General features: G+C 44.7%; 1 long non-coding RNA gene across 1 annotated transcript; it reads right to left on the reverse strand.

Annotated features, from left to right (window-relative positions):
• Positions 1-835: 835 nt before the first annotated feature.
• On the reverse strand, positions 836-9,470 carry LOC132503068 (uncharacterized). The gene is made up of 3 exons (XR_009534550.1): positions 9,370-9,470; positions 2,494-2,643; positions 836-1,930 (listed from the first exon to the last, which is right to left on the reverse strand). It is a non-coding gene; the product is annotated as an uncharacterized LOC132503068 (long non-coding RNA).
• Positions 9,471-27,272: the final 17,802 nt, after the last annotated feature.

Raw genomic sequence — 27,272 nt, forward strand, 5'->3', positions numbered from 1 at the left:
AAAAATGCTTCTCCTTGTTGCTTTTGGCTGCAAGATAGTGTTAAACTATGATTTGAAAATCAGTAAATGTTTTTTTTAATCTTTAAAATTTTTTGACATATAGTTGATTTACAATATTGTGTTGGTTTTAGGTGTACAACAAAGTGACTCAGTTATATATATTTTTTCAGATTATTTTCCATTATAGATTATAAGATATTGAATATAGTTCCCTGTGATGTAGAGTAAATCCTTGTTGCCTATCTATTTTATGTAGAGTAGTTTGTATCTGTTAATCCCATACTCCTAATTTATCCCCCTCCTTTCTCCTTCAGTAACTATAAGTTTGTTTTCCATGTCTGTGAGTCTTTCTGTATATAGATTCATTTGCATTAATTTTTAGATTCCACATATAAGTGATATCATATATTTGTCTTTCTCTGCCTAACTTACTTAATTTAGTATGATATTCTCTGGGTCCCTCCATGTTGCTGCAAATGGCAATATTTCATTCTTTTTTATGGCTGAGTAATAGTCCATTATATATATTCCATTATATATATTTATATAATCTCACTTTGTTTTTGAATTTTATTTATTTTTTTATACAGCAGGTTCTTATTATCCATTTTATACATATTAGTGTATATATGTCAATCCCAATCTCCCAATTCATCCCACCACCACCCGCCCCCCCATCACTTTCCTCCCTTGGTGTCCATACCTTTGTTCTCTACATCTGTGTCTCTATTTCAAAAATCAGTAAATGTTTTATGGTCAAGTAGCTAAGGGCACAGCAACATAGACCCAGAAATGGAATCCTTGTTCTGCCACTGACATGACTGAGTGACGTGGGTAAATTGACTTAACCTCGCTGAGTGTCAATTTATCTGCAGGTGACACAGTGACCAAGGAGTGTGAGGGTCAGAGGTGAATATACATATTCAGCTGAGCATGAGGCTTGGCATACAGTATGCTTGTAAACAGGATGTGCAATTACCACTTCATCTACTTGCCTTGTTCAAAAATAACTATCCACATTGACTAAGACTAGAAGTTTTGAAATTAATGCCACATTTTTCTGCACAGTGGAAATGTGTGACCACAAGAATTCAATTTTATTTTCCAGGGACAGTCTAACATATGTAAACCAAGTATGCAGTGTCAAAATGCAAAAGGACGACGTAGAAATGAGAAATTGGGAAAAATCACACCACCACCACAACAGTATATTTTTAAAGAAAAATGTGCCCTTTATCCCCCTTCTACTTTATCAAATGTCATTTTTAAAAAAACTATCATTTTTTCTTATTATTTTCCCCCCTATAAATGACCTTCCCTCTAGTTAGTGATAGCTACTGGCCCTGGTTTTTAAATACTTGGAGAGTAGCAAACATTTTGATGATTTTAACTGAAGCTGTGAACAATATAATGACTTACAATAATACATTTAGCAACTCTGAGCTAACTCATAATTTACCCAAAGGGAATATACCTTTAAAGGAAAGTAGCCCCCATAATTTCCTTCCCCAATCAGCATACTATAGGGTATGTTGCTTCTATTTCATTGCCATACATTCTCACATTGCTACATCACAGATGACCCTGAGAATTTTAGCCTAAGAATAAAGATGGCTCTGATCCAGTACAGGAGCTTGGAGGTGGCCCTGGCTGGTGGGGGACAGAGAGACAGAGCGAAAATGAGTTCCTACCGGAGACGCTAGATGTCAGGGTCAGTATCCCGGTATCCCTTTATGCTGGGATAAAGGACAGGGAGCTGAACCTAGTAGACTTCTGCACAGCTCAGGACGGGAGACCAGAACTGTGTGCCGTGCTTACGCATCCTCCCAGTGTCCGATGAGCCACAAGAATGAGAGTGAACATCACCATCTGACTCAGGGCGAGACTGGACGAAGAGCAACAGTCTGATGGACGCTGTGGTCAGAGCCGCCTGTGGATGTAGGGAACCAAAGACAAGCCCCACACTGATCCTGTATTGCATTAAAGAGTGTCCCCCAAACTCCCGTTTGCCTGGAACCTCAGAATGTGACCTTCACTGGAGATTGGTTCTTTGAAGACGCAGTTAAGGATTGAGTTGAGATCATAGTAGGTTAGGGTGGGCCTTGCACCCAATGACAGCATCCTTCTAAGAGACAGAGAGAGGCATCCAGAGAAAGGAAGGCCACGTGAAGGTGGACACAGAGATTGGAGGGATGCAGCTACAAGCCAAGGAACACTGTCAGAGAAGAGGAGCCGCAAATACGAAAAGGGAAAAACCAAGAACGAGCCTTGTGCTGTAGGATCAGAGATGGAGGCGCAGGAAGAAACCGCGGCTGTTCATTCATGTGGATGGAAGTAGAAATAAATATGGATTTAACGCGTATGAGTACTGTGGTTGTGTATTATAACTGTGTACTGTGCTTGTTGGGTACTGTGGTTGTGTAGGTGTATTAGTTTGCAAGGGTTGTCACAGCAAAGTACCACAGATTGAGAAGCTAAACAACAGAAACTTACTTTCTCACAGTTCTGGAATCTAGAAGTCACAGATCAAGGTATCAGCAGAGTTGGTCCTTCTGCGGCCTCTCTCCTTGGCTTGTAGATGGCTGTCTTCTCCCGGACCCTTTCATTGTCTTCCCTCTGTGTGTGTCTGCATCCTGATCTCCTCTACTTATAAGGACACCATACTGGATTAGGGCTTACCCGTATGACCTCATTTTAACTTAACTACCTCTTTCAAGATCCCATCTCCATATGTGCAACAGAAACTAACACAGTATTGTGAAGCAATTATACTCCAATAAAGATCTATATATATAAAAAAAAAAGATCCCATCTCCAAACACAGTCACGTTCTGAGGTCCTGGAGGTTAGGATTTCAACATACGAATTTTGGGAAGACACAATTCAGCACATTAAAGTAGGAGAATATCCTTATTTGTAGGAAATATTCAGTAAAGGATTTGGAAGTAATGTGGCATCATGTCAGCAGCTTATTCTCAGAGGGTGTAAGAAAAAAGAGTTCTTTGCACTGCACTTATTTGCAACTTTTCTGTAAGTTGGAGACTGTTTCCCAAAAAAATGTTGAAGACAAATACTCAGAGAGGAGAATTTAAAATGTTCATAGGTAGGTGAGTCTACCATGATGAATGAAATGATGCCGTAGCACTTTGAAACCTCAGCTCTGAATTTATTCAAGTTCTTTCTTCCTATCCTTTACCAAGATAAATGCTTTACTAAGCAAAGCGTTCTTCAGATAACCCATTACCAGCTGTCGGCATGAATTCTTAATACTCTGAAAGAAAATGATCCTGGAAAGTATAAAACATTTACGGCCTGCTGTCTTGTTCTGCCTCACTTGAGGAAAATTCTCATCTGTACACAAATGTTCTGCAGCTTCTGGGAACAGATGGTGGAGAGCAATAAAAAGACTGAAAAATTAGAAGCAGGAGTGGAGCACAGTACCCAGCAGAGGGAAGCCATGCCCTGTGGGGAGCAAGTGTCTCTATGTTCTTGAGATAAAGAACCTGAACTGATATCTCAGTTTTAGTCCATCAGGTTCTGTCCGTTACTTCTCCTAAGTTTATACACATCTCCCCTCTGTCCCCTAAGGATGTGTTACTCTGCATACTACCATTAATTTCCTCCCCTCTGCAGGACAGGTGACCTTAATGAAGGGACCACACGTGCTTTCCCCGTCATGAGTAGACCCTCTGCCATAACATCACCTCTTCACTCCCCTTTGCTCTACTAGGAACTGCCGGCAGTCCCCACACGACCGCCTACTTCTTACTTTCTTCAGGTCCATCTGACCTAATCACGTTATTGCATCTTCACTGAGATACACTGTCAAGAGATTCCACTGTCACATAACTAGCTTTGTTTAGGCTCATTCACCTAGGCAATGCCACCAAACAAGAACACAGCCATACTTCATAAATAGACGTGGACCCAAAAGAATAATCACTCATGCACTCATACACTAACAGTCCCCTACTTTTAAAGACCAATAAAAATCAAAACATGCCCTATTGCATTCACAGTACTTTTTGGTACATTTGATATTAACTTTTCCTTCCTGAGTGTCATTACAAATTCACAGACTTTCAAAAATTTATCTTACTTGAATTAAGGGTGCCATTTTCTTTGTGATGCTCAAATTGTTGCACTTATATTAGCAGAAAGCCCTTTGTGCTAGTTCCTTTGTCCTGATATCTATGGAGAAGATTACCTTTCTAGGAGCACTGGTGGGACGGGTATCACATTAGAGCCTATCGTCTGGACACCTAGTGTACACATGGGAGTGTGTAGGTGGGGGAGGACAGAAGTGATGCTCCTGCTAACTGGGCCACTTTTTATGATGAAGCCGGAGAAAATATTTCTTTTCAAGGTCATACTTTTAAATTAAATTAATTTTAACTTAATCAATTACAATTGAAATTAGTTTAAATATTGAATATTTTTAAATTGTTAACTGTGTTTGTTTTATTTCTTCTAAAACCTATCTATCTCTTTTAATTTTTAAACCTCTCTTCAAAACCATAATCATGCCTCCTTCTCCCGAATAATCTCCACACCACTCATTAACCACCATTTCGTAGTCAGGCTATTGACAGCTCCATTCACGAAACCCATCATACTTGTGTTTGTGGAATTGAAATCTTACACCCAAGTACAGGAGCCTAGACTATAGGGCACAATGCACAAACCAGGGAGGAGGGGGTATTTTTAGGAGAACTGACCCTTCCCAGTTTCTCTCAGTCCCTCCACCATGGGTCTGGTCACTCTGGCCACCACCACAGAACAGGGCTCAAGGATTGTCCCTCTAAAGCTGCCATTTTGAGAACCTCTTGGATCATCCTGGTTCAGTGAGGCCAACGCACGAGGTATCTTCTGTCTTAGAGACATTTAGCAAAGCAAGGTCCTTTCCTTTGGTCTCCAGAAAGCCAATGTAGCAAGTTTCACTGCTCATGTGTTTTAATAAAGGGAAATGGCTTTAAGTTTTCATAAGTTCTTAGTAATGATAAGATTTCACTAGGAGTATTTTGGAAGATCTTTTCAACTTGTCTCAGTACCCTTGAACACATACCTATAAGTAAATGAGCCTTGCTCCTTAGAAGAACAAGAGGAAAACACTCTTCTGGAGGTGTGACAACTGACAGACTTGAAATGGGCAATTTGCTTGAGTTTATTTATTATACTTCTTTTATTGACTGTTCTTCTCTGAAAAACTCTGAATGCACCAATTATGGAGAGATGACCTGCACCACAGAAGGGCTCTTCTCTTCACCAAACATTTCAACCTAGTTTCTTTATAAAAGCAAGGCCCTTGGCTCAATTTAGTGATGATTTATATACCATGGAATATTACAAATAATCAGGCACAGGTGTGACATTAATTCTGAAAGACCTCATAGCACAAAAAGGTGGAGAGTGCAGGTCTGACCTTTTCCACCAGCAATGCCACCCCCGGTAGAGCTGGTGCTTCTCCTTCTACCAAGAGCGGCAGAACACCCTAGAAGGTCTGGATGACTGTCACTTAGGATAGGTTCAGGCCTGTGAGAACTGGGCAACATGGGAAAGGTGAAAAATGTGTGCCTTTCTTGGTGGAATATTAAATGTAGGTAATTTGGTACTTTTGAGGTTTGGCATGGGCAACTAAGGCCTCTTTGAAATATTAAAAAGATTGTGAGCTCATCATGGTTTGCGGAGGAGACTTGAAATGAAAGGATACAGGAAAAGTATGGAAATGACTCTAAGTGAGGCTTGGTCCAGGATGATGTTTCCACAGCAGGTTGATTTCCAGTAATGATAAAAATCATGATCATTTTTAAAATCCCCTAAAATTCTGCCAGGCAGCCAAATGGTGTCTATTTGATTTTACAATAATAACTGGCATGTACTGAACACTTACTATGTGTCAGGCATTATGCTAACTTACTTTTTATTCATTATCTCATAGTCAAGGCACAGTGATGAAGTTCCTGTAGAAAGCCACAGGGACAGTAATTTTAGATTATCACCCAGAATGTTAAAAAGCCTATAGCGTGGAGGGCTAGGACCCATCCCTGTGGCTCTAACAATTGATATAAATAACAAATAAGCTGAGAGGCTGATAGCACTGTTCAGATAATGTACGTCTTTGCTGAATTTTGGTCTAGTTGCTCCACCAATTTCTTGAGAGAGAAGTGTTAAAATCTCAAGTTATATTATGGAATTGTCTCCTTCTCCCTTTAATTCTGTCAATGTTCACCTCTCAAATTTTGAAGCTCCATTATTGATCACACACAGGTGAATGAGTGGCATGTGTTCCTGTTCAACTGACCCTTTTATTATTATGAAGTGCCCTTATTTATCTCTAGTAATGCATTTTGCTTTGAATTTCCCTTTATCTCGTATGAGTACATCCACTCCAACCTTCTTTGCCTCCTCTGTTTTTCATTCCTACGTTTCTCCTTTTCTGCCTCTCTTGAATCATTTTGATTTTTTTTTAAAGAAGTCGCTCGAGCCTGTTAAAGGTGTGATAAATCGGATAAGCTGATTCTCTGCAGGTGAGAATCTCAATGGACACAACCGGCCAGAAGGGAAATCTGGTTTCATGTATCAAAATCCTTCATGACGTACTTGTCCTTTAGTCTAGCTAGTCTACTTCTGCACGCTTATGTTTTAAAAAAATAAATCATAGATCCAGTCTAGACCCCAGACTTATGTTTCTGCTCCCAGAGTTGACAATAATTGCTGATATGATAGTAACACTGTGGGAGTACTATCACCATGTAACATGTCGTAATAACTGTTGACAGTCCTCACCTGCTCCCCGCACCCTGACCTTCCACCGCTTTCCCTCTGCCGCTCATCTTAACGTCTCACTGGCATAAAATTGACAGTACACCTTTTAAATTAATTTTAACCCTTAGAATGTCACAAATTAAGAAAGAAGTTTTAGAATAAGTGGTACTTTCTTTGAACTATTTAATTATGAAATTCTTCAGGCAAAGAAAAAATATCCTAATAAACACCATGTGCCCATCATCTAGGTTAAGAAATAAAATTGTTTGTGAGCCCCTTCTCTCTTGACCTTCTCCACTGACTTTTCTCTCCTCGTCATTCCCAAAACTGCTCCTGTTAAGGTCACCGACACTGTCCCCGTGGCTAATCCAGTCATCCCATCAGCCTCCGTTACACCTGATCTACCAGCAGTGACAGTAGCCAGTGACATCTCTCCTGTCCTCCACGTGCTATTCTCACGGGCTTCCCTCATCCTCTCCGCTATCCTTCTTCATTGCTTCAGCTGGTTTATTCTATTCTCTTTGACCTTTAATGGTTGGAAAATCTCACACCTTGGTCCACAGCCCTCCTCTCTTCTTGGTCTGCACCCTCTCCTTAGTCAATCACCCTGGTCCCATGGCCTTTAATAGCATTGATCTATGAATCCTGTTTACCCTCAGCATTGAGGAGGTGTCTTCAGCAGCAGATTCTGGGACGTCTCCTCTGGGGTCTCTAATAGGCATCTTAAACCTAACATGTTCAAAGCAAAGCACTGAATTGCTACCACTCAAAAAAATTCCCTCCTCCAGCCTTCCCACCTTGGTAAGTAGCATCACCACCCTCACTGTTCGTACCTTGATCTAACTTTTCAACAAGTTTTACCCGCTGTCCCTTCCAGACAGCCCAAATATCCTTCCTTCTCCCCATCTCCACCACACCCTCTCCGATCCCTCTGCCTGCTGGTCCCAGCCCCTCTCTCCTCTCCCATCTGTTCTCTGCACGACATTGGAAGGGGTACTTTTAAACATGCAAATCAGCCCATAGCTCCCCATTAAGACCCCGAAGACAGAATTAACTAAAGCAATCATGACGTCTGTCTCTCTGCGGAGCCGCAGACGAAAATTTTCAATCCTTGGACAGGTCCCTTGGGTAACGACTCAGAGTAACAGCCCAAGCGTCCTGTCAGTCCAGCTACTTGTTCGAGAGCCTCTTTGCACATTTACAGTTTGTCTCCTCATCCTTTAGGGGTCCCTCAGAGGTTTGCATTGGGTAAAGATGAAGTTGTGGCAGCCCTGATTCACGATGCGGCCGCTGGCAAGTCAGACACTTGGTGCTGGGCTCCATTAATTCTCCCCAATGTCTTATTTTCCACTGTTAGACCCACTCCTGAGTTTGGGCCTGTATCAAACAAACTCTTTCCTATAAATAGAGATTTACCCTAAAGGGATACTCTTGGATTCAAATAGTTGTTATTCATTTAGCCTAAGGAGTTGAACATTTTCAATACGGTTGTAATTCAATCTATAACATTATTCAAGCATTTTCCAGGTGTTCCCAACTGCCCTTCTGAGAATGTCATTACTCTGCTCAGTAATATGCTGTGTTTCCAAACTGCCTCTCAAAGACCAATCTCCACCCTCCACCTCATACTTCGAGAATTCTCTATTTCCCACAATATCCTGTCTCCAGAGCCAGCTATGATGAAGCCACCCTATTCACACACCATCTTTCACTTTCCAAAGAATGTTATCTTTCCCACCCCACATACCATAACTTCAACCCCCTTCTTTGCCTTAAAAATAAAATCATTCTAACTTTCAAATCTCTATTTTTAAAGTGCCTTCTCTTATGCTCTTATTGTGGAATGAAAAAGTGCTTTTCACATATTTCAAGAAAAAAAAAGTGCCTTCTCTGGTGACCCTCCCGTTAGAAATGTTCTAATCACTCCAGCAACAGTTTCAGCCCACATTCTTGCAAACATTCTCTCTCTCCCGCCCCACACATACATATGAAAATCTCGAATATCTGAAAGAAACACACACATTACCACAAAGAGTAAATTATAAATCATTCAAACCTGACGGGAACATAATGCTTCCATTTCCAAGATCATAGAATTCTCAACATGGCAATAATTACTAAGTAATCATTCAAGGTTATTTAACTCACCATCAGGAAGAGGAGCAACAAAAATACTAACAAGGAGCATTTTCATAGTAACTCATAGTAACATAGTAACTTTGCTGATTTCCCCCAACCCCATGCTCATCTTCATACACTATATAGGACTTTAAGTTAAAAAAAAAAAGAAGTATCAATACATTCACAGAGAATATATCAAAAATATTTCACTGTTAGATTTATCTTGCTCAAGTGGCTTTTAAAAAGTGATGGCTTTGGGCTTCCCTGGTGGCGCAGTGGTTGAGAGTCTGCTTGCCGATGCAGGGAACACAGGTTCGTGCCCTGGTCCAGGAGGATCCCACATGCCGCGGAGCGGCTGGGCCCGTGAGCCATGGCCGCTGAGCCTGCGCGTCCGGAGCCTGTGCTCCGCAACGGGAGAGGCCACAACAGTGAGAGGCCCGCGAACCACCACCCCCCCCCAACAACAAAAAAAGGCCAAGGCACCGTTTGAGTTGATCACACCATTCCTGATGGGAACATCTGTCTTCCTCCGACCTTCTGATCCTTCTGTTCTGTCTCGCTTCCCCTGTGAGCTGCCATCTTGAGGGAAGTTTCCCGAGACTTTAACCCTCTGCGCCCACTAGAGGGCCACAGACACCCACCAAAATGAATTTCAGACGCATGAAATTCAATAAATTGGCAATGGCTTACTCTACAAAGGCATTCTTTTAAGACAATCGTTTCTTTTAGACGGTCTTTTAAAGAATTTGTTTCTTCAGTATTCATTTTATATATAGTATTCATTTCAATCTCAAGATCCCCTAAGAAGTCCAATTTAAAATAAAAAGCTATTCACATAGCCTCCGAGTATCCAACAAACATTTAAAATAAATGCTGCGTCATGCATTCTGTGAGAGTGAGGCCACAAAACGGAGAAAGACTCAATCCTTGTCTTCAAGAACAGACGGATTAGAAGCGTAAAGAATTCATTTCAGCATTGGATAGCAAGCGTCAGCGTAGACACAGAAAAAGGCAGTGCTGGTGAGAGTGGGATCAGGTGTGTGTGTGTGTGTGTGTGTGTGTGTGTGTGTGTGTGTGTGTGTGTGTGTGTGTGTGTGTGTGTGTGTGTGTGTGTGTGTGTCAGCTAAAGACCAGGAGCACAGAGGGAATATGACCTCTGACCCCGATGTAAAGCAACATGCGTTTCCTGTGCAAAGTGGGGCAATCTATATACTTCTCAAGTGTTTATTACTTGAGAGTTAGGGAGTCTGTAATCACCCCACACTCTCCCAAAGAGATTTGTTCACCATTGGATTGATCAGAGAAAACAAACATACAAACAAAAAACCAGGGTCATCCCCAACACCCGACTGCATTAGAAATCTAAAGAGGCCTACTCAGCACCATAAGAAATGGAAGTTTTTGAAACCCTTTAAAAGATATTTTTAATTTTAGAAAGGGTAAAAGCAAAATGTGTTTTCTCCAAAAGCCATGCCATGTAGCCTGATAGGGAAACTCCCTCCCCTCCTGCTTTGAGAAGCCAGAGAAATCCGAATTCGGTGGGTGTCACGCTGTGTCCTGCTTGGTGAAAGGGAACGTGCCTTCTCTTTGGCCTAAGGAGGAGGTGACGGAGAACCTGAAGAAATGAAATGCCTGCCAGTCCAAAGGTGAGGACTCTTGCTGTTTGTCCCACTTACCTCTGCCCCAGGCTCCGAGCCAGCTCAGATCAGAGAAGAGTCAAGGGAGTTCTAAGCCCTGAAAGGCCTTGGTTCAGCCCTTTGTCCCCAGCAGCTCCCAGGATTGGAAACCAGGGGCAGAGGTACCTGGGTATAGAGACCCACCTGGAAAACCATGTCTGATACCGGGTTCTGGCCCTCAATCATCCAGCCACAAGCTGGGGCAGCACCAGGGTCCCCCAACTCTGGACCCTGGGCCAGCGGGGGAATTCGCAGGCAGAGGGAGAGAAGGGTATCAGAAATGCTGGCTAAGCCCCGCGTGGGGGACACACAGCTCAAGCCGGGGGTGTAGGGGAACAGGTGCCTCCAGAGCCCTGCAGTTCAGGCTCCTGAACAGACTTCACCGGGGCAGCAAACGCTAAGCTTTCAGGCAGGAAGGTGCGTGATCAGAACGGAAGGTATTTGTGGACATGAAGCAGAAGAGGATGATGGGGTGAGAGAGGACACTGTGCCTGAGGGCACCCCCCAAGGAAGGCCGGCTGGGAGGACACAGTCCAGCTCGGTGAGTGACCTCTGGGCCCTACGCACTTGTATTTAGGCCTAAACCCCAGGGTCCCAGGGAGCAGGGCCCGGACACGGTCACTTAGATAAGCACGCAGCTTCAGTGCTCAGGTAACAGCGGTGACGCAGACTCAAAGAGCCGACCCCCTCCGCCCCCCACTCTGAATCCAGAGCAGCTGCAGGGCACGACAGCCAAGGTGGGAGAGCCGACCCCGCGTGGAGGAGCGACCCAGTCTGGCAGGAAGTGGCTCCTGGGCAGATGCTGGAGGCCAGCAGACCCCGCAGTAGGGGGCCTGGGAAGGAAGTCAGCGGTGGGCCCCCATGGAGTACCCAGGCTGTCCGGGAGGCCAGACACGCCCTCTGGGACCCGCAGACATAATTACAGGCGCTCTGATGGGGGCTGGAGGTCCTACACTAGTGGGGGTGGGGGATGGCGGGTGGGCCAGGAGCCCCAGGTGACATGTGTTGTAGCGGTCTCTCTGCACACAACGCAGAGGATGAGCTGAAACTGTAAGCTCCTTAAAGCGGGATCCACGTGTTCTCCTTTTTGTGTCACTTTGACACTTCACGCTGTTGTGCAAAGGGGGTAAGCAAGGCTGCTCCCCGGCAGGCGGGGTCGGAAGGAGACGGTGGGCGCGGCAGCAAAGGTCCAGGGAGCTGGCAGGGGCTGGGCTGGGGCCACAGTGCAGATGTGCCACCAAGAGAGGAGGAGTTCGGCCAGTAAAATGAACAGGATTTGGTTTCTGAATGACTGGGAGGGTTGAGGGTTGATTCGAAGATGTCAGCAAGGTTTTGAAATTGGACAACAAGGACAGGTTGTCAAAGAGGAGTTTGGTTTGGGAAACATTGAAGGCCAGGGGCTGGGGAAAAGGCAGTGTGAAGTAGTAAAAAGCTGGAGGATAATATACGTCAGGTATACATCCAGGGTGATTACTATCTATTATATATAATAACTAAAATCAGGGTTAGTTGATTTTAGAGTCGAGTCGAGTCTTAGGGGACTCGAGCTGATGAATACACCCTGATTATAAATTATGCTTCTGACATACTTGAGGGCACTTAAAAACATTCCATCCATCGCTTCAGTGTTTAGAAACACTTTGGAATTGTATTTACACCACTAGCCTGTTCTGCCAATGCAGAGACACTTTCCTGAAAAAAGCTCAACTTAGCTCGCTCCATAAACAAGTTCATGAAGGCTGAGGGTGACTGTCTAATATTTGACAGGTATCTTAATAGAGGAAAGGCCCAGGGCTACTGGAGGATGAAGCCTTGGTGATGGAGCTAGAGGGCCAAGGGATAAAATGGAGGTTTTTTAGATGCTGCATTCCAAAACAGCCTCTTATTCCTCTAAAGATGGGATCTTTGTTCCTGGGACTTTTTTAAATTTTGGATTTCATCTATTTCTACTCCACTTTGGTACAATCGAGTTCCAAGAAGAGGCTCGTAACCTCCAGATATTTCAATTAGCAAGTACAGAGTAGAACTGGAAAAGCCTTATGCCAACATGGGGCACCCTTCAGAAGCATTTCCAGCTTGTCATTGAGGTGAAGAGGTTACAGAACTGGTAAGAGGACCAGAGCTCTCACTTTTAAGTGTCTATCTTGCCCCCTCCCCACACCAGACCCAAGGCTGACACACACACCACTGATCGGGGAACTGTGGACCCACTGATGACTGTCCTCTCTCAAATGCGATGCCCTAGGGATGCGGCAAGTGTCATCACTGTGCTGATGTGGCCTCTTTCTCTAGGTTGCCCCCTCCAGCTGCCTGAGTGGAGGTTTTTATTGTCTGGGGAGGGGACGGGAAGGCAGGAATGAGTGCAGGATGATGGCAGGCTAGACTGGCATGCCCTTCTGGAAACCATCGGACAACGCGGAGAAACTCTAACCATTCCCCTGTAATTATTTCACCTTGGATGATGAGGAGAAGAAAGCAGATGTCACCTTGGACACTGGGAAGTTTCCTGCACAAGGAGACTCATGGTGGTTAAAAGCATGGGGCCTGGAGGTCTTGTTAACTGAGAGACCTGGAATAAGCTCCTCAGTCTCTTGGTAGCTCTGTTTCCTCATCTGCAAGCCAGGATATTTGCAGTCCCTTCAAATCTTACTGGGAGGAGGGCAATGAGGGAGCAGACATCGAGCACTCAGACAGCGCCTGGCTCAGCAAGTGCTAACAATCATTGTTATAATTACCTTCTCCCTGGAAAGAGAAGTCATACTAGTCACGTGCGCTGTGTGGCAATCGGCATAACAAGACAAGGAAAATGTGTCTTGGTGTAATAATCTTATTTCACAACAGTCACGTTCTGTGCCAATGAGGCTCAGGCTCTTCAGACCGGTCGTGAAGGAGGTAAGCCCCTGTTACTGGGAAGAAGAGATGGGAGAGAAGCAGATCCTACCCTGCAGGCCAGGAGCAGGGGGCGCTCCATAAAAACGGTTGAGGTTGGGCTAGTGGGGAGGAACTCTGCCAGCCACCACCCTCTGCTCTCGGTCCAGCAGGAAGCATGATGCTGGCAGGTCTTCCCTGGGCTCTGGGCTCTGGGGTGGGCCAGAAGGTGCCACTTGTATCTTTGGCCACAAAACTCAAATGCATAGGTCTCCTGATTTTCTCAAATGTCTAATGTAAGGAGTGCTCAATTTAGCCAAAATCCATGAGAAAAAATAAAGACAGTTTTTTAAAATCTATGGGGAAGGAGGGCTTCCCTGGTGGTGCAGTGGTTGGGAGTCCGCCTGCCGATGCAGGGGACACGGGTTCGTTCCCCGGTCCGGGAGGATCCCACGTTCCGCGGAGCGGCTGGGCCCGTGGGCCATGGCCGCTGAGCCTGCGCGTCCGAGACCTGTGCTCCGCAACGGGAGAGGCCACGGCGGTGGGAGGCCCGCGTACCGCAAAAAAAAAAAAAAAAAAAAAATCTATGGGGAAGGAAAAGTTGAAATACGGTGTCTGTAAATTACTCAGATTACTACCCCAATGTTCACAGCAGCACTATTCACAACAGACAAGACATGGAAGCAACGTAAGTGTCCATCGACAGATGAATGGATAAAGGAGATGTGGTACATATATATAATGGAATATTACTCAGCCATAAAGAAGAATGAGATGATGCCATTTGCAGCAATATGGATGGACCTAGAGATTATCATACTAAGTGAAGTAAATTAGAAAGACAAATATCATATGATATGACTTATATGTGGAATCTTTAAAAATGATACAAATGAACTTATTTACAAAACAGAAATAGACTCATAGACATAGGAAACAAACCTACAGTTACCAAAGGGGTTGGGGAGGGGAGGGGAGATATAAATTAGGAGTTTGGGATTTATATATACACACTACTGTACATAAAATAGATAAACAACAAGGACCTAATATATAGCACAGGGAACTATACTCAATATCTTATAATAACCTATAATGGAAAAGAATCTGGAAAAGAATAGATATATATACATGTGTAACTAATCACTTTGCTGTACAGTTGACACTAACACAACATTCTAAATTAACTATACTTCAGTTAAAAAAAAAAAAAAGAAAACGACGTAAATTACTCAGATTCCTGCCAGGCGGAACAGAAAGGGGAAGGGAAGATGACTCACAAATCTCCCTTCTTGTTGTTTGGAACAAAACCTCTTCCGCAGGCCTCCTTTCCTGGGAGAGGCGTGAGGTCAGAGCATCTGTGTATCTTCACTAAGACATTTGTTAAATAAGTAAAGTGGCTTTTGCCCTTCCTCACGTTCCTCCCGATTTCCTGAACATCACGATGACAGAACAAAAGGCTCTTGGACTTGACATTCTCGTCTTCTCTTAGGCCCTGCATAGTTTCTCTTACTGCTCCAAGACCTTCCAGTCACCTGAGCGTTGACGGGAAAGCCTAGGCGACAAGGTCCTGTGGGTTCTCTGCCTTTGGAAGGGCCTCTCCCCCAAGAGCAGAGCTGGCTCTGCAAGGGTCCTTGCCCTGGCCTGCTGCGTGCAGTCCGGGCATCACCAGCAAGGCTGATCTCACCGCCCTGCCGTCCTCGTGCTTGGGTGTCGCTCCCACACGCAGGCTGTGTAGCCACCTTCCCTTATAAACAAATGCTGTGGAATTGTAGCTGAGTTTGTTGTGGAGAAGCTTTTGTGCAGGTGCTACAGGCCTGGAAGCAGACTGCGCTGTGGGTGAGGGAGGGCTGCCCCGCCCAGCAGGAGGGGCACTGATTGTACTTGCACAGAGTTGGCTTTGGATCCTGCCTCCTACAAAAGAAAACCTGAAAAATGACTTAACTGCGCTACACATTGGCTCACTCATCTGTAAAATGATGGTAACTCTTGGGGTTAGTTGTGTCCCCCAAAAGGATATGTGAATGTGGCCTTATATGGAAATAGAGTCTTTGCAGACGTAATTAATATGTAAATTAAGATAGGTCAGACTGGATTAGGGAGGGCCCTAAATCTAATGACTGGTGTCCTGACAAGAGAGGACAGAGAGACACAGGGAAGAGGGAGGTAGACTGGAGTGATGTGGCCACAAGCCAAGGGTCGCCAAGGATCTGCCACCAGAAGGTGGAAGAAGCAGGAAGCGTCCTTCCCTAGAGCCTTCAGAGGGAGCCTGGCCCCGCCGATGCCCTTATTTGGGGCTTTTGGCCTCCAGAACCGTGAAAGAATAAGCCTTCCTGGGATACTTCGTAATGGCAGCCCTGAGAAACTCATACTGTAACCTAGTTCACGGGCGGGTTGTGAGGATTAAATGTGATTACGTAAGTAAATGCTTACTGAGTGTTAAATATCATCCCTTTTCTTTCCTCTTCCCCACGACTGGGAATATGAATACTTTCAGGAAGGGCTTTGATAGCCTTGCTGTCACCTGAGAACTCAAAAGTGAAAGCCACTGGGCTTTGATTAATCCTCTTTAAAATGCACAAATTACACACAGCTGCGGGCAGCTTCTCCCCTGCATCTTGCCTTACAGGAGAGATTCTAGGTCCGAGCTGGTGACTGGATGCTTCCACTGGCCCAAGTCCTACCTAGCTTGTCCTGGGAAGTTTGGAGGTGAGCAGAAAGAAGCTATTGAGCTGACTGTCCTCCTCTGTGATGGCAGAGGGACCTGGGGTCAGTCCCTCCCAGCCTCCAGTGACAGGTCTGTAAGGTGAGGGACGCCAGCCAGGTGATCTCCAAGTCGTCCTCAAGCTCTGACTTCCATGGCATCAGGAGTCCAAGATTTCGGGGTCCAGGAACTCCAAAAGACTGGCCCCCAGGCTGGTGGCACCTTACAAGTTGTGCTCTTCCAACAAGAACATTTCAAAAATGTTCAAGAGTTGTCTGCATTGTTTCCCAGGTTCTGAGACAAAAGTATCCAACTTGTTTTAAAATGCAAGCATATCCAAATATAAAAGGTACTAGCGAAAGCACATTAATGAATCAGGGAATAATAGTAGTTTGTTATAATTGAGCAGTTAAATAACTTATAATCATGAAAGTCTCCCCAAAAGAAAAGTTCTCTAATGAACAAAAGTCATGAGACAAAAGTCATGACTGTGAAGTTACTGAAATTCAGCAACAGGCAAATCTCTAAATGTGGCAACTTAGCTTTGTAGATCTTATGCACTGAGGAGGGGAAAGAGTCCTTATATCGAGTTTTTATTAAGAAATAAAGAATACATCCAGATAAGTTGGAGTTTTAGATTCCTTTAAGCTTGGAAATGGTTTAACCAAATATCAGTCTGAGAAGAAAGTTAGCATGTAGCTACATACCAGGAAAAAGATCAAGTACCTTCTGAGAATATTTCTAAAAGGAAACTATCCAAGAAAGATAAGTTTAACATCTCCTTATACATCTTTAGAAAGCAATTGTCTCACTTAAAATGTAATTTGATAGTTGAATATAAAAATATATGTCTTCACAAATGGTAGGATTTCCTTCTTTCTCATGCCTGAATAATATTCCATTATATATACATATATAATATAATAATGGAATATTATATGTATATATTTGCCACATTTTCTTTGGCCACTCATCCACTGAAAAACACTTAGGTTGTTTCCATATCTTGCCTATTGTGAATCACGCAGTAATGAACATGGGGGTGCAGATAACGCTTCCATATCCTGTTTTCATTTTCTTTGGATATATACCCAGAACTGGAATGGCAGGATGATATGGCAGTTCTATTTTTAAGTTTTTGAGGAACCCCCATACATAGCGGCTGCACCAATTTACACTCCCATCCGTGGTGCACCAGGACTCCCTTTTCCCTACATCCTCACTGTCGCTTATCTCTTTTCTCTTTGAGGGTAGCCATCCGTACAGGTGTGAGGTGATATTAGCTCATTGTGGTTTGATCTGCATTTCCCTGATGGTTAGTGAGGCTGAGCACCTTTTCACGTACCTGTTGGTGACAACGTGGATGGATTCTGAGGGCACTGTGCTAAGTGAAGTAAGTCAGAGAAAGACTAATACTGCATGGTATCACGTATATGTGGCATCAAAAAAAAAAAAAAAAGTCAAACTCAGAGAAACAGAGAGCAGAAAAGTGGTTGCCGGGGCTGGGGGTGGGGGAAATAGGGAGAGGTTGGTAAAAGGGTACAGCTTTTCAGCTATAAGATGAATAAGGTCTGAGGAGCGAGCGTACAACACGCTAACTAAAGTAGACAACACGGTTGTATAACTGAAATTTGCCAAAAGAGTAGGACTTAAATGATCTCACACACACACACAAAAAAGATAAGTATGTGTGGTGGTTAACTAGATACATATACACTCCTTCCCCAGCGTATATGTATATCAAATCACCACTATGTATATTAATTAACCACTAGGTGGTTAATTAACTAGATACATATACACTCCTTCCCCAGCATATATGTATATCAAATCACCACTCTATATACTAATTAACCACTAGGTGGTTAATTAACTAGATACATATACACTCCTTCCCCAGCATATATGTATATCAAATCACCACTCTGTATACTAATTAACCACTAGGTGGTTAATTAACTAGATACATATACACTCCTTCCCCAGTGTATATGTATATCAAATCACCACTATGTACACTTCAAATATCTTACAATTTTATATGTCGACTAGACCACTATAAAGCTGAAATTAAAAAAAAAAAAGATATGCTTTAAAAATATGTCTAAATTAAGAAGGATGATGTTACACTAAGAAATGTGTTTAGGAGGGTGGTGAGCTGCACAGATGCTAGAGAAAAGAACACTGGAAGGTGAGAAGCCATCAGCTCGTGTGTTGCAAGCCTGAGAACCAGGGTTATTGGAAGACCTGCCGCCATGGGGCAAGCACAGCCCAGATCCCCCTTCTCAGAAATCTTCTCACCTTCCAAGTGTTAACTCAGCTTCTCAGGTCAGAGGCAACACCCATACATATCTGGATGCACGCATGGGTGCTGTTCATGAGTAAACTGACACCATGCGTAACAAATTAATCTCCTGCAAGTCAGGCTTTTAGCTTCAAATGTCCAAAACCAGATCAGCAAGTTTGGGCATAAAAGAAATTGAACAGCCCCTGGAATCGGGGCTTGAATAGCCAGCCAAATGTTAGGGAGGTCACCTCCTTGCCCACGCCTCTGAGTTCAGGTGACCGGCTCCTTCTCAGCAGAAAGTCCTAGGAGACAGCCACCCCCGACCACCACGTGTGGTCTTAGCGGGAGCCCAGCAATTCCACCAGAGCCACGTGGTTAGAACTGGAATGGCAGGGGGAGGGAGAGCCATTCCCCAAATAAGTGGCAAGCTGTTGGGTGGGGGTGAGGAGGAGGGAGGATGGTTCTTACCTGGCAATGTACAGACAGGTGTATCCAAATGACAAATATGTAAGCTGATTTGGGGTGTTCATTTTATTATTCCTTTTTATTTGTGGTACGCGGACCTCTCACTGTTGTGGCCTCTCCCATTGTGGAGCACAGGCTCTGGACGCGCAGGCTCAGCGGCCATGGCTCACGGGCCCAGCCGCTCTGTGGCACGTGGGATCTTCCCGGACCGGGGCACGAACCCGTGTCCCCTGAATCGGCAGGAGGACTCTCAACCACTGCGCCACCAGGGAAGCCCCTGGGGTGTTTATTTTTTTTGAAACAACTTCCTGGGGTCAGGTCATACATAACTCAGTTTTTTATCCCTTTTTTTTTTTTTTTTTTTTTTTTTTTTTGCTGTGTTGGGTCTTCGTTTCTGTGCGAGGGCTTTCTCTAGTTGTGGCAAGCGGGGGCCACTCTTCATCGCGGTGCGCGGGCCTCTCACCATCGTGGCCTCTCTTGTTGCGGAGCACAGGCTCCAGACGCGCAGGCTCAGTAGTTGTGGCTCACGGGCCTAGTTGCTCCGTGGCATGTGGGATCCTCCCAGACCAGGGCTCGAACCCGTGTCCCCTGCATTAGCAGGCAGACTCTCAACCACTGCGCCACCAGGGAAGCCCCTTTATCCCTTTTTTAATCAAGAGCGCTCTATGTAGAGACCAGCTATTCAAATCCATCTTTCCTTCAACAGCCATTCAGGGTATGCCTAGCATACTTCAGGGCTCATGACCAGTGCTGAGAGCACATCGATCAGGATCACTTCGTGGGAGCCTCTTACATGGTTATTGGGTGACTTAGCCTCACAGAACCTCAGTTTCTTCATCAGAATAACTGAGACCATTAATACCACCTTCCCTGTTGTAACAAGGAGACATATGGCATAGTGCCCCCCACTCTAAAACATCCACGATCAGTTATGTTCTATTAACGGGTGATGTTAAATATGTATTACTCTAATTTATTTTCATTTTGGAAATCCAATCATGGTAAATATTGTTTACCTTCCATTTCCCACAATATCAAATTTATAATGATGATAATTGTAATAAATTCAAATTACATTTGAAACATAACTGACAGTTTGGGACAGTTCCAGTTATCTAATTAAAGAAGTTAATAGTTCATCAAAGATATCATGTCTCAATTATTCTGAATAATTAGAGGCTGACAATCATAATAGCCGGACAAGAAAAATTGTCTTTGTAAGTGAAGTTAAAGAAAGGAGAGTTTAAAATAATATTTAAAATATCGTCAAGTTTTTTAATGTGAATAATGTCACTCAAGTGTAAGAAACACTACATGAGGCGCAATGAGGTAGCCTTTGACCTTACTGATATATTTTTTAGACAAAACTTAATGAGAAGTTTTGGTCATGGTCTTTAGGTTTTAAAAGCGCCTTTGAACTTCCTGGAGATTAAAAGCTATTATGCTTAAGTGGTCTGGGAGTGAGCAACTCACTTTTTCTCAGAGCCATGAGATTAGTAAAAATTTTGTCTTTCACTGACTATGGAGTCACCTTCTAGAAAATTCTGCCACATAAAGGGCAGCAGGGACAAGGGATAGGAGGAGGTGGCAGAGGAGAGTAGCAGGTTCATGCAGACGTTGACACAAGGGTATTATCAGCATGAGTCAAATTGTGAGACATTTAGTTTTTCTTTTCCAAAGAGCAAATGCCTTAAGATCTTGAGTATTGTCAACCAAAAATAAATCAGTGTGGAAGAATGAGAAATGGCATCTATCAGAAGAACTATACCATATGTGCGATACGGGAATATTATTTCTAAGCCCATGACATATAATCAAAAGAGAGTAGCATGTCATTCAAATGGTAGAAATTTAAAAGCCCAGGGACTTCCCTGGTGGTCCAGTGGTTAAGAATCCACCTTCCAATGCAGGGGACTCAGATTCAGTCCCTGGTCGGGGAACTAAGATCCCACATGCCGCAGAGCAAATAAGCCCACGCGTGTCCTAGAGTCCGCGCACCACAATGAAAGATCCCAGATGCTGCAGCTAAGACCCGACGCAGTCAAAAAAAAAAAAAAAAAAAAAAAAAAAAGCCCAGAGAAGACAAGGTCCAACACTTTGGTTCAGTAAATAGTGTAAACAATGAAATCGCTCCTATTCGCGTCTGCTCAATTCCACTCAGTGCTAGAAGCAAAAGCAGCTTAAGAAAATGAATACCCACGTTTGATAACAAAAATGCTGAGTGTTTAACAATAATTTTATTTAGTTTCTTGTAAACATTCATCAGTAAGGTGATATACTTGCATTATGCTGTAAGCACTCAGAATTAAAGATCTTCACAGGAGAGAAATAAAGTAAAATAATAGAATTATTACAAAATGTTTAATTTAAACTAGTGTCTGCTGTGTAATTCTTGTTACCTTTGAAAATGCAATTATATATTAAAATAACCAGACATAGTTCTAACTGTGGGACATGATGTATAAAAGAAATCTTGTTTTTAGATGTGCATGTCCAATAATGGTCTTATTATTGCAATCTTGGCCAGTATTCTAAATTTAGAATATTTTCCACTCTCAAAATAAAGCATGTATTGGCATGTGAACTATATTTCAATAAAGCTGTCAAAAACCAAAACAGGGGGCTTCCCTGGTGGCGCAGTGGTTGAGAGTCCGCCTGCCGATGCAGGGGACGCGGGTTCGTGCCCCGATCCCGGAAGATCCCACATGCCGCGGAGCGGCTGGGCCCGCGAGCCATGGCCGCGGAGCCTGTGTGTCCGGAGCCTGTGCTCCGCAACGGGAGAGGCCACAGCAGTGAGAGGCCCGTGTACAGCAAAAAAAAAAAAAAAAAAAAAAAAAAAACCAAAACAGGGCATGTACTGTATTTAAAACACAAACATACCAACAAAAATCGCAGATAAAGCCCGTATACCTTCAAGGAGTATTTTCTAAACTATGGTTCGTTATTTAGATTTCATCAATCTAAACATGTTAAAACTCTGGCACAGAACTTGTGCCTAGATAAATATCACTTTACTACCAAAACCCAGGTAAGAGCTAACATTTATTGAACACCTACTAAATACCACGAGATGCTCCAAACCCTTTACATGAATTAACTCACTGGATTCTCACAATTACTTTAAGAAGTAGGCGCCATTACTGGCTCTGTTCTATGAAAGAGGAAACTCAGACACAGAGTTTGTACAAATTGCCCACGGTCACCCCGCGGGCGAGGGACAGAGCCAGCCTCCGAGCTCAGGCAGCGTGGCTCCAAGTGCAGACACTTAAATCGGGTCTAGGCTAGTAGAGCCTGGAGAACTGAGGTCAAGTGCCTGCTCTGTCAGCCAGTCCGAGCCCACCTGGAGTCGAGGCCTCCCGGTGGCCCTCTAGCCATATCCCCGCGCCACTGTGTGCCCTTTCAAAACTCCACAAAAGATGCCAATGGAAAGACATTGAACTGGAAGTCAGAATAAGTGCCCCTGGAATAAAGTAGCTGTAGAACACTGGGGTTGGCCCAGAGGACAGCTAGGACACCTCTCAGCACTACCATCACTGACATCCTATAGCCCTAGGAACTCCATGGACTTCCTTCCAGGGTTGATTTGGGTCAGAGTCCCCTCTAGGAATGAATCTGGACCAGGGACTCCCAAGGCCACATGGAGCAAGGCAGGGCTGCATGACTGTCAAGTGACCAGGTGCTAGGTTGGCTCCACCACGCGCTGGCTGAAGCCGAGGGCTGCCAGCTGTACTGTCCACGTCAAATGCTCCCCCAGGACCACGAGCCTGGAGGAAGGAAGCAGGGCTTGCTCCCTCCCTTTCCTGGACGCTAAAGAGGGAATTCTGGAAGTTGCTCTGTGCATTCTTCTCCATCCCATCGCTATTCCACCCTGAAGAATGGAGCGACCCACACGGCCCTGCTGCACGTCTCTGCTGCACGTCTCTGATGGGCTGAAAACTTTCTAGAGAGGCTACTCGGCTGTTCCGGAAAGATACACCAAAGTTTGGCAGGTGGAGACGTCCCTAACTAGCCTAAGCCTCTCTCCAAGTCATAATGTGAAAACATGAATCAGTAAAGGTGCCTGCCTTCTCCCCACGTCTGCTCTAAACTCCTGCTGCTGCTAATTACGAATCAACCTAATTACTGCTTTCTCTTCTGCATTCAAATATTTGCTTGCTAAGTTTATTAAGAGTTTACCTAATGTCAACCCTTCCCTCCAGGTGATCAAAACATGGTATTACTCCACCTTCAAACCTTCCCAGTCGATAAAAAGGTAGCTAAACAAAGCTTATCTAGAATCTCTCCTGTAAGGCAAGATGCAGGGGAGAAGCAGCCTGCGGCTGTGTGTGGCATAAGGAATTCAGGTGGCGATCGAGGTAACTTCCAAATTCATGGAAACACGGTAGTATGTCCCTTAATGGAAACTTTCCTCTTTTTTTTTTTTCATTTTACTGAACTATAATTGATTTACAATGTTGTGTTAATTTCTGCTGTGCAGCAAAGTGACTCAGTTATATCTATTTATATGTATATATATGAAAAAGAATATATATATTCTTTTTCATATTCTTTTCCATTATGGTTTATCACAGGATATGGATTATAGTTCCCTGTGCTATACAGTAGGACCTTGTTGTTTGAAGCTTTCCTCTCTTGAAATGAGAACTAAGGCATCTAAACCAGCAGACCTCAAGGCTGTGGGAAGAGAAAGCAAAAACTCTTCAGTGGGTTATTAGGTCCCACCCTATTGTTTCCAGACTGTGGGACAAAGAGCGTCATCAACCCATCACTGGCTTAAGACATATACCACGGGCTTCCCTGGTGGCGCAGTGGTTGAGAATCTGCCTGCCAATGCAGGGGACACGGGTTCGAGCCCTGGTCTGGGAAGATCCCACATGCTGCGGAGCCACAACTAGGCCTGTGAGCCACAACTACCGAGCCTGAGCGTCTGGAGCCTGTGCTCCGCAACAAGAGAGGCCGCGATAGTGAGAGGCCCGTGCACCGCGATGAAGAGTGGCCCCCGCTTGCCGAAACTAGAGAAAGCTCTCGCACAGAAACGAAGACCCAATACAGCCAAAAATAAATAAATAAATAAATTTTTAAAAAAGACATATACCACATCCTGTAGGATGGTACCCAACTTCCCAAGGGGCTGCCTCCCAGCCAGCACCAGCTGCTCCCCTGTTCTTTCAGGCCACTGATGGGATACGTGATGACGGCGTATATGGTGAGAAGCGAGAGGCCCAAAGCTGCACTTCTTCACCTGAATGGACAACGCTCCCCCGTGCAGGGTTCCATGACCATGGGCAAGGGGTGTCTGAAGTCCACAAAAGCATTTCAGTCGGGGAGGGCAAATCCATACCCAGAAAGGATGCCTTTCCATTCAGGATGAATCCATCACGATAAGATGAGCATAACATCATCAACTCACCACCAGGTTTCCAGAAGCACCTCCCACCCCTGCCCCCCACGACCCAGGCAACAGCATCCTTTCAGGGACTCAGTATTGGCCTTGCTGTTGGCAGATTGGGCCCTCAGCGGTGCTGGTACCCAGACTGACTTGAGAAGGAAGATGTCCGTACTGGGCCGTAGAAAACCTCCATCCCTGCTGCCATGGCCCACTGAGCCTCCAGGTAGCTGGAGGAAGGTGCTGTTCTCCACAGAATGGACCATCTTGTCCACTGATTATTGAGTCTTATCTGCAGCAGAGATCCTTCTCTGCAGCACCTACAGGGAACAAAGATGCTGGGACCCACTGTCGTTATAGGTCTGGAGGCAAAGACAGCTGGTGAGAACACACCTCAACACACAGTCCTTATGCAAGAAAGCCTTTCCTCAGACAGGGAGGAATCTAGCAAGACAGGCTGGAGGAACTGGGGGTAGGGGTTGTCAAGGTTCTTAGTTGAGGCCACTCAAATGTCTCCTTCCCTAATCCCTGGGTCCCACCTCTCCCCAACTAATGCCACAAAGTTAACATAAGGGATTTAGTATGGTTGTCATTTCTGCTGCCCACACAATTAGTCATTGGGCCTGATCCTCAGCCATGCCTGCCCTGTGGCTACAAGAAATGAATGGTTGTTTTAAGGCTGACCTCTGGATGCATTTGTGCCTAACCCAAGACTTCCAGCTCTTGCAATTCAGGACTGTCGTTCTGGAAACTCTCCAGCACCATCCTCGTGATCATTATTACTGCACATCAGTGGAATGCAGCCTCTAGTTAGTACCCCAACGCCTTGAACCCAACCAACGTCCCAACTCAAACGACAGGTGATGGTTTAGGCAGTCATGACACAAATCCATATCCTCAGTGAGGATTCCCCTCCCCCATCTGCAGGAAAGGCACCCCCGTGTGCTCAAGCAGGGAAGCAGCCCAGGCCCCTAATCCCATCCCAAAGAGCTGATTCCAGCACTAATTTTGGTAACAAGAACTCGATCAGCCAGGGGCCAACTTGAAAAACAAAGATCATTTAAAGATTACAAACAGAGGGAATCTAACGAAAGGAATTGGTTATACAGGTGATGGAAAGGCAGAGAAGCCAAATCAAGGACCCAAAGAGATCAGTCACACAAGAAGACACCCCCATGATGGGCTGGAGGGACAAAGGGAAGAGGTGGGGCTCCTAGAGCCCAGGGAGGTGGGAACCATGGCAGGCCCATCCGACAGAAGTTAGTACCGAAGAGAAAGTGCAGCCACTGCCTGAGACACCCCAGGAAACACAGGGAGGGAAACCCCTGTGGCTTGTCCCTTCCCCCTGCTTGGCCAAGCTCCGACCCTGGTCCCCACTGGCTGAATCAGCTCTTCTCAGAGTCTAGGAAATGAAGCCTTCCGGGGTCATCCCCAAGGGACACAGAGCCAAACAGGGGACAGGTGAGGAATAGATCTGATAGCAAAAACTGCCAAGAACCAGCGCCCTGCAAGGCAGGCTGGGGATGAGTAGAACCCAAGTACGTAAAGCAGGTTGTGCTCAAAAGAAGCGCTCTGGTGTGCAATGACCCCAAAGACTTGGAGTGATGCTTCTGAATGAACTCTTGTGACTTGTAAATAGAACTACTGTATGTGAATAAATGTCAAGAGGAAAGAAAAAATGATGTAGAAAAAAATCGAACCAGCAAATATATATGTCAGATAAGTAGTTCATCATTCCCACTGTGGTGTTCTGGGCTCAGCAGATCCCTTCAGTACACAACGGAGGTGAGCATGGACGTGCTCTGGGTAGAGCAGGAACGGGGCTGGCCGCCTAGCTCACTCACCAAGTTAATGGTATACTTGGAACTATGCACAGGCAAACACAGGCCACAGATTTCAAACACCTCTTTTGCAACCCTGTACATATCATTTCAAGACATATCAAGTATCTCAAAACATGTCAGGCCGTCAGTGCTACCGGAGGCTAGAATAGTGGGGGTCAAACTTATAAAGCTGCAAGAGGTCTTAGAGTGACCTCATCTAATGAGGAGTCACCTGCAAGCAACACACTACTTTCAGGAGAAAGAAATCTCAGAAGTTACGTTCAAAGGCAGATACAGTGCTGTGATGCCTGATTTTAAAAGTTGCCGTTTCTTTCCTTTTTCAAAGGAGACCTGTCAACCGTGTTTTCCTTAAACTGGCTCTTGGGCAACAAGATGTGCTCATCACCGACCACTGCTCTACAGCTGAAGAAATCTGTGCCCAAAGAGGAGCGCGGCTTGCTGCCCAATGTCACAGAGTCAAAGGCAAAGCCCAAATTTAAAACCTACCTCTCCCAACTCCTAATCCAGTGCTGCTTTCTGTTTCAACCAGTGGTGGTTGCCAAGAACTTATGGCCAGGGAGATTAAAATGAGGCAACAGCCATCTCGCCTGCCCCAGTGGCCCCTGAGGCCAGTCAGCCCTGCACACAAGTGCACCAGTCCAATCTGTGTCACAAGAGAGCTTGAAATATCAATCACGATTGTAACAGACAGTACTTCAAATGAAGAATTAGAGAGAAGGCCAGACTTGGGATAGCCCTGGCTCTCATTTGGGAAGAAAGCACAGGGTACAGTATTTCGAATTCTACGTGTCACGTACATTTAGTTATCTCGTTTGCTTCTCATTCTGGGCTCTCGTGGAATATGGGGCAAAACGTCTGTGACGGCAGACCACGGCTCTTCCTTCCTGCACCTGCCCTCCACCTGCACTAGGTGCTCACAGTTCTGTGTCTCTAGAAACAAGTGGTTCCAACACATAGTAGCCCTTGAAAAATACTTGCTCAATAAATGAATGCACAAATGAGTAGCAGGTGATGGCCAGTCGTCACACTTTTTGGAGACTGACAATTCCTATAGCTCTAGAGATGATGTGTCACATGTACCTATTTTGCTGGTATCTTCAATCAACCAGGCAATCTATGTGAAGTAGTAACAAGTAAACAGTCCTTGATATTGATT

The sequence above is a fragment of the Mesoplodon densirostris genome, chromosome 15, assembly GCF_025265405.1.
Source record: "Mesoplodon densirostris isolate mMesDen1 chromosome 15, mMesDen1 primary haplotype, whole genome shotgun sequence".
Classification (NCBI taxonomy): Eukaryota; Metazoa; Chordata; class Mammalia; order Artiodactyla; family Ziphiidae; genus Mesoplodon; species Mesoplodon densirostris.